We start from the raw sequence: 8579 nt of genomic DNA, 5'->3' as shown, positions 1-8579 counted from the left end.
GGATTACAAGTAGCTGACTTCAAACAAGGTGGGGCTTGATTGGAAGGAGGTGGGTGTGTAGCAGGAAGGGAGTGGGGGAGAGAGGTGCTTGGGGCACAGGGAGAGGGTGGCAAGGTAAACAAGCAGAGGGCAGATAGTGGTATTTGCATTCTGCAAACATCCACTATAAAACAAGGAATGGATGTGAACAACACTAAAAGTTAGCAGTCTTTATTCAGTACGATATAGTTATTCCTGACTCCTCCATGTTGGGTAAATTGCTGAATATTTGCGATCACTGGCCAGAGCAGTGCTGATACCTGCTTTCTGGAAAGTGATTACAAAGCTGCTCTGGGACTGCACTGTTCTGGGGGAAGCTTCAGATCAGCTCATGTTTTCACTCGGGTACCACTGTCCCTGCAGCGCTCTGGTAGGTGACCGGACACCCTGAAGGGTGGGGCCTCAGGTCACCGATCTGTGTCTGAGGCCTGTGGAACTTCCTGGGAGGCAGGATCAGCTTTTTAGTAGGTGGCACACCACAAGATTTAATGAAAGCACATGGCTGTGGGGTTTTTGTTCTCGTGGCCAGGGTGGTATGTTTTTGTTGTCATAAATATGCGTCATACTTTTCCTTCATTTGTTTATTCATTAAGAAATTTTGTATTTATTGAGTAGCAGGTCCCAGGGATACAACAGGAAATAAAAGCCACAGAACTCATGCCTCTGATTCATTGATTTTTATGACCCTTGTTGTGACAAAACCTACACATATGGCTGAGGAAATGGAGCATGGACCTCCCATATTCAGGCAAAAATTGGTTGGACGCATACTGTTTGGGAGACCTGTGCTCAACTTGTGCGTGGCCTGTGCAGTGGAAAGATAGCCATCATTGAAATCACTCTATTCCAAGGTCAGAGCATCCAGTGAAGACATGGCCCTGTGTTCTCAGCTTCCAGGGTGCTAGGAAGACACAGCGGAGAAGGATGCTTGGCCCCAGCCACCTGGAGGCTGTCATCAGAGCAGGTGTTCATGGATAAAGAAGTGGTCTGTAGGAAGGGAGGAGGAATGCCTATTCCCATTCTAGGCAGAGAGAAAGGACTAGAGGTGATTTTAAGAGGTAAAGAACTGCAGCTATTTCTAGGTGACCAGAGCAAAAGGTGCGTGGGCAGCTTTCTTAGCTCAGGTTCTGTTGCTATAATGGAATGCTTGACATTGGGTAATTTATATACAATAAACGTTTAGTTGGTTCACGGTTTTGAAGGCTGAGAAGTCCAAGAACATGATGCTAGCATCTGGCAAGGTCAGTGTCCTGTGGCCGAAGGGTGGAAGGTGCAAGCGGATGTGTGAGACAGAAAGAGAATTGGACCCCTTCCATAACTAACCCACTCCCATAGCATGAACTTCGTTCATTCATGAGTGTAGTACCTCGTGATGCAATCCCTGCTGAGAGGCCCTGCTTCTTAATACTCTGCAGTGGGGATTAAATTCTACATGAGTTTTGATGGGGACATTCAAACCATAGGAGCAGCGAAGGCAGAAGAGGACCTCGAGCTGTAAGGGCCTCACCACTTGAAGGAATTTGGGCTTTATTTTGCAGGCAGTGAAGGCCCATCAATGAGTTGAAAGAAAGCAACTGGCATACTTGGAATTTGTACTTTGGAAATAACAGTCACTAACCTTTTGATAGCCCCACCTCTCTGCCAGTAGAATGAGAACCATGTGCACTGCAGCCTGCTCACTTCGCCCCTACTGCGCCCTTGTGAGGTAGTACGTTGTCACCTTTCTTTTCAGCAGTTCCAAAATTCAGTACACTCTAGAAGTCAAGATTTGTGTGTCCGTGCATATACGTTGGACCTGAAAATTCGTTTGATACCAAACTTGTCTTGAGCCAGCCCATCCATCCTTCCTTCCTTCCTTCCTTTCTACTATTGAGTTCTTAAGGTCTGAAAATAAAAATTGGCTTACACCTTTTCTCTACAACTTTTCCCTTAATACTCAGAAAAGTAGTTTTTAATGTTTAAATGAGTTAGCATCGATGTTATTGGGTCGTCGGGAAAGTGATAATGCATTTTTACATTGAAAAACATAGAAAAAGTACATCATGACTTTCCTGTTGACCTCATAATTTAACTTCATTAATAATAATATAAAACAACTTCCAGTTGTTTATACATTATTGCTATGTTTATTTGTTATGCGTGTACTGATATGTTAAATTAACATCCGAGTTCATTCATTTTGCAAAAGCTAGGAGCAATGAAAACTAGCTAAGAGCATTTTGAGAGGAAAAGTGGAAGATGTGAAGGCCTTTTAGAATTTTCTAATGTCTAGGCCCATGGCTCTTGTCTAGGGGTGACGTTGCCCCTCAGGGGACATTTGAATATATCAAAACATCCTCCCATGGGGGGAGGATGTCAGCATCCTGCAGTGCACAGAACAGGCCCCACACCGGAAGATTATTTGGCTCCAAAATTCAGTAGTGCTGAGATTGAGAAACCCTGATTCAGACTTAGTGGTCATCTTATCTTTCAAACAGTGGTTCTCAAACTTGAGCATGTATCAGAACCACCTGGAGGTCTTGCTAACCCACAATTGCTGGTTCCACTCCCCTCCACCCCCAAAATTTGAGGTTCAGGAAGTTGAATGGTACCTGAGGGTTGCCTTTCTGCCCAGTTCCCAGGTGATACTGATGCTGCTGGCCCTGAGACACACTTTGAGAACCACTGCTCTACAGGCATGGCGTCTAACCTGTGTAGATTCTGTCCTCTTTTTTGGTCAAATTCTGGGATATGTTTACCTGGAGTCATTTACACATTTCCATTTATCCCAACAAAACCGAACTATGTATGACAGAGCTAAATATTGATAAACTCAATTGCCCAAAGAGTATTAAGCCAGTGTGTACTTAATTCCTTCATACCTGGAGGCACAGGTAATTAGTGGTTTGGGCTTAGAGATCTAGCTAGAAACCAGGGGTTAATGTGTTACAAATGATTAATAGAGAATGGTGTTACTCATTGTATGAAGTAATTTATATTTCGTTGCAGTAATAAATACTTACAGCTCTTTTATTTAAAGTTAATATTTAAGCCTTAATTAAATTTTAGTATTTTTAGCTTTAGTTTAAGTTGCCTGTGCTTAAGAACTAACAATTTGAGCTTTGAAATTTGAGCCAAGTACAAGAATGATTAGATTCATGAACTTTCTTTAAACTTCTTGAATCCATAAAGTAGGATTGTCCTTCTCCTCAGGAAATTGTAAATAGTGATTATAATAATTACTTCAGTGGTAAGTTCAAGGGAAACAGAAAATGAGACTCCACTTTCAGAACAGAACTGAAATGTGGTGAGGCAGCAGGAACCAGTTCCTAGACACGAGTGTGTAAGGGTCCTCTGTGTCGCAGGCTGGGAAAGAATTCACAGACTGAGTTAAAAAAGATGAATTATTCACTTTCCAAAGGGGGGAAAGGAAGCAGATGGGAGAGCTGTATCGATCCTAAAGAGTAGGGACTAGGGGAACCAGAAGATGTCATAATGGCCTCATTGCTGGACTCCCACATAGTCAACTGTGGGTCAAGTGCTGGACCTGGTGGCTTAAACCTTACACCAGGAGCGTGTGCATACATGCCCAAGATCCCAGGAGGAGAATGGAGGAGAAGGGATTGCGGTGTGGCCATACCCCCTAGGGGGTGATTTCTTACTTTCTGTCATTCTGGAAAGCGCATGTGCCCTATACCAAACATTTCTCTTAAAAAAAAAAAGAGTAGGCGCTAGACTTGAAAGGAAAGGAAAGGGATTTAGGGTGGGGTGATTAAGGTAACCCTGAGACAGCAGTCAGGTGGTCTTTTGTAGCATCTGGGATGTATAGTTGTTATGTCTGAGTCAGCTATCTGCAGTAAAATCGAGCAGCCTCCCTTTTCTTCCCTCCTTTCAGGTGGAAATCTTCCTCTGACCCCAACTAGGACATGTCCCTTCCACTGTCTAGCCAGACCAGGTCTGACCCTTTAGGCCTTTCTTCCCACCACATCAAGGATGCTCAGGGTTGCCCGAGTATCCTCTTCCTGTGTTATGTTCCCTCAGACAGAGCTCAAGAGGAGAGACAAATGTCAATGGGTAGATACCAAAAAAAGAAAAAGAAAGAAATGCCCAAGGCATCTGTGGGACTATGAAGGTACTCTTCTTATCAAATATGTCCAAGATATTTGGGGTTGGGGCTAATAGGTCCTTTCAGCATGCTTTTTGGACCTCTTTCCTATGGACTTGGTTAAATTTAGACAGTAGGGTTGAATTTTTTGTTTCCGTTTTAGGTTTTGCCATAGGGCACGTGCATTCCCTAGAGGCAGACAGAGAGAGGAAATTGAGAAATGACCACCCTGGGGGTATGGCCACATCACAGTCTCTTCACCTTTGTTCTCTTCTTGGGATTTTGGGCATACACATGTGCCCAGCATGATTTTCAGCTCAGTCTGGTCCAGGTCTCAAACTGTGGTTAGCCATGTGGGAGTCCAGAAACTTAATCACCATGCCGCCTGCTGGCCCCAGAATGTTAGATTTGTTTTTTTTTTTTTTAGAGGTTTTTGCCATAGGGGGCATGCACTCGCCAGACAGAGAGAGACAGAGAGACAGAAAGCGAGAAATTACCCCCCAGGAGATATGGCCACGTTGCAATCCCTTCTCCTCCATTCTCCTCTCGGGATCTGGGGCATGCACACGTGCCCAGCGTGAGTTTTAAGCCCCTGGGTCCGGGAGGCAAACCACAGTCGACTACGGGGGAGTCCAGCGACATAGCCATTACGCTAACTCAGGTCCCCAGAATGTTAGAATTTTTAAAAGATAAACACACCCAGTAGTGGCTTGGAGGTTGAGATGGTTGGATCCACACGGCTTACTGTGTGGTTCAAATCCTACACCTGGTGGCTTGAAAGTCATGTTGGGCCTGTGTGCATTTGGGCCTAGAATCCTGACAGGAGAATGAAGGACAAGAGATTACCATGTGGCCATTCCCCCAGGGGTTGATTTCTCATTTTCCATTTCTATATCATTCCCTCTCTCTGGCAAGTGACTGAGCCATATTTAAAACTAAATAATAATTATAATAATAATAACTTAAAAAGATGAAAACTTTATTATAAAGGCTTACAAATAAGGCTATAAGCCTACTGTCTTCATTTTTGAAAAACAGTTTAGAAGGGCCAGCAGGTGGCATGGTGGTTAAGGCACTGGACTCCCACATGGCTGACCACAGTTTGAATCCCAGACCTGGTAGCTTGCTTTCTCACTTTCCCTCTTTCTCTGTTCAAATGGAAAGTAATGATAATATAATAAATAAAATATGTAATTCTTTTTTTTTTTTTTTTGGAGTGGGCAGATTTTTGCTATAGGGCATGTGCACTCACCCGAAAGAGACAGAGACTGAAAGCGAGAAATCACCTCCAAGGGGGGATGGCCACACTGCAAACCCTTCTCCTTTATTCTCCTCTCAGTATCTTGGGCACGCATGTACACGCATCTGGCATGAGTTGAAGCAGCCGGGTCCGGGACTTGAACTGCAGTGTACTACATGGGAGTCCAGCGACACAGCCATTACGTCGACTGCTGATCTCAAACTTTTTTTATTTTAAAGAAAGAAAATTGGGGAACCAGCAGTTGGCGTAATGGCTATGTCACTGGACTCCCACGTAGTCGACTGTGGTTCGCGTCCCGGACCCGGTGGCTTAAAACTCACCCCGGGTGCGTGTGCATGCGTGCCCAAGATCCCGAGAAGAGAATGGAGGAGAAGGGATTGTGGCGTGACCATCCCCCCTGGGGGGGTGATTTCTCGCTTTGTCTCTCTGTCTCTCTCTGTCTGTCTGGCGAGCACACGCGCCCTATAGTGAAAACTTCTCCAAAAAAAAAGAAAAGAAAGAAAATTGCAGTTTAGAGGTGAATGTGCTTAAACTATTGCTTCAGAAGGCTGTAGGCCAAGATTAGTTCTGTAAAAAAAATTCAGTTTTGGGACCAGCAGTTAGCGTAATGGCTATATCGCTGGACTCCCACGTCGTCGACTGCTGTTCGTGTCCCGGACCTGGTGGCTTAAAATTCACGCCGGGCATGTGTGCGTGCATGCCCAAGATCCTGAGAGGAGAATGGAGGAGAAAGGATTGTGGCGTGACCACCCCCCCAGGGGGTGATTTCTCGCTTTGTCTCTCTGTCTCTCTCTGTCTGTCTGACGAGAGCACGCGCCCTATAGCAAAAACCTCTCCAAAAAAAAAAAAAAAATTCAGTTTTGTTCGGTCCAAGAGTTCATGTGTTTAAAATATTTTAGGATGTTGTACTTAGGCTGGTAAATAATAGAAAACCCGCTTTTATGTATTGTTTTAGTTTATTTTTGTAATATAGTAGATATTTAATATATTTGTTTCTCCTAGACATTTCTAGGCATTTTCAGATGGTTCTGGGGAACATTTCTATGTTAACTAGTTGTTCCTGTGGTAATAATCCTGGGTAAGCACCTTGATTTTACGTATTACGCTTTGGAGGAAACCTGGCATAGCTGGAAGTTGTTTATACAGAAAAGCAGGGTGTGAAGTGTTGTATTTTAGTTGTCATGCAGTGCCTAAAAGTAGACTCTTTAATTGTGTTATAAAATAATGATTAGACAGGAAGCCTGCATGGAAATTTATTCCTCTATGGTTAGAGTAACCCTTATGTTACAAATCCTCTTTTTATAGCCTAATTAAGCACCGAGATTTGAGAGCCAGAACGCCTGCCTTGAATCGCATCTTTGTGACCTTGGACCCAGGACAGCCTCTCTGAATCACAGTCCCATCTGTGAAGTGGAGATAACAGTAGTCCCTGACTCAGGGTTCTGCGAGGACTCGAGTCAATGGGCGTAAAGCACACAGGTCTGTGTCTCGCACACTGTACAAGTGTTAGCGGTTGATGTTTTCATTCCCACATCTTTTTTTTTTTCCTTTTTGTTTTCTTTGCCATAGGGCATGTGTGCTCACTGAGAGAGACAATGAGAGAAAGTGAGAAATCACCCCCCACAGGGGGATGGCCACACTGCAATCCCTTCTCATCTAGTCTCCTCTTGGGATTTTGGGTACATGTACTCATGCTCCCGGCATGATTTTCAAGCTGTCAGGTCCAGGATTCAGGCCACGGTTGGCCATGTGGGAGTGCAGCACTCTAACCATTGTGTTGCCTGCTGGCCCTCCGTTTAACTACTTTAATCTCATCAAAAGCTAAAGTGGTTTCTTCTTAGTATGTGTGTATGTGCATGTGTATGTGAGAATAAGTAAAAATGTCCTTCCTGGATAGTGCGGTACCATTTGGGGAATCAGTTACAGACCTGTTTTTACAACTCTTTGAGTCATACCCGTATTTCCATGTGGTTGGTTACAAGTCATGGCAGCCATGTGAGTGCCCTCATCAGCCTTTCCCTTACTGTCTCTGGGTCCCTAATCTTTCTTTGAGTAAATGATGAATACTAAAACTAGGTTGGTTGATTCACTGGGAGGACTGATGCCAGGTAGACATACTCATGGCATGATTGATTGCAGCCAAAGGGCACAAAACACATGGACCCAAGTTCAGAGGAAGCCAGGCACAGACTTCCAAGAGTCACAAAGGACACGCTCAATTCCGCTAATACTGAATTACGACAACACGCATGAAATAGCATTTGCTGGGAATAGAGAAGCTCATTAGTGATGTGGGGGCTGCTTATGAAGGCACCCTCAGCTTAGCATAAACCAGAATCCCAGACTGAGAAGGAAGCAGGTGCATGGGACCACATGTTTTGTACACTGTTGTGCACAGTCACGTGTGAGTTAGTGAATGGTGAGAGCCCTCGGGATATCCAAGGTCCTAGACACTAGTCAAGGGACAGCCTCACAGGCAGGGCTTTCTTTTTTTTCTTTTTAAATTTGTTTGAGGGCACATATGCTCCAGAGGCAAAGTAAGAAAGCACCCTCCTATGGGGCATAGTCATCCACAATCCCTTCTCTTCCATTTCTCCCTTGTTTTGGGACTTGGGACATGCACACACACATGCCTGGCATAGTTTTCGAGACACTGGGTCTGGGACTTGAACTGCAGATTGATCATGTAGGATTCAGCTTTCCTAACCAGCATGCCACCAGCTGGACCATAAGTAGGCCTTTCCGAAGATGGCTCCCTCAAGCCTGCAAGACCAACTCTTCTGCACACCTACCCATAGTCAAGGCAGTGCTTGTCCTTGTCATCTTTTCAACCTTAATTAGTACACCAGCCTATTAATTGGCTTCTCTGAGTCTTCGATGTCCTGCTTGAGTCTGTCCTGCCATGCTCACATCTTCTCTATGTCTCTTTCTGTCTGGCGAGTTCATGCACCCTATAGCGAAAATCTCTCCAAAAATAAATAAATAAATAAATAAAAATAAACTCAGGCTTTAATTAGATTTTTCCATGAACTTTTGGAGGTCTCCTCATAAACGAGGCTTTATTTTTTTGGTGAGTCCCTAAAGTATATTTTAACTTTGCTTTTCATTAACTCTTTGGGAGAGTCCAACAAGGAGACTGGAAGACACCACAAAAAAGTGTCCCATTACTTATTCTGGTCATCAGGCGTATCATTC

At 44.2% G+C, this 8579-nt stretch overlaps 1 protein-coding gene across 1 annotated transcript in view; it reads left to right on the top strand.

Annotated features, from left to right (window-relative positions):
- The first annotated feature begins 6842 nt into the window (after positions 1–6842).
- The window catches only part of WDFY1 (WD repeat and FYVE domain containing 1), a 56784-nt gene continuing 55047 nt past the window's right edge, over positions 6843–8579 (top strand). Inside the window, exon 1 of the mRNA XM_006170406.3 lies at positions 6843–6863. The gene's annotated coding sequence lies outside the window, so the exon portion shown is untranslated. The remainder of the gene's footprint in view (positions 6864–8579) is intronic.

This window comes from Tupaia chinensis, unplaced genomic scaffold, assembly GCF_000334495.1.
Source record: "Tupaia chinensis unplaced genomic scaffold, TupChi_1.0 Scaffold148296_1, whole genome shotgun sequence".
NCBI classification, from domain to species: Eukaryota; Metazoa; Chordata; class Mammalia; order Scandentia; family Tupaiidae; genus Tupaia; species Tupaia belangeri.
Note: the sequence above shows the minus strand (reverse complement) of the source record. Positions and strands in the feature narration are given on the sequence as shown.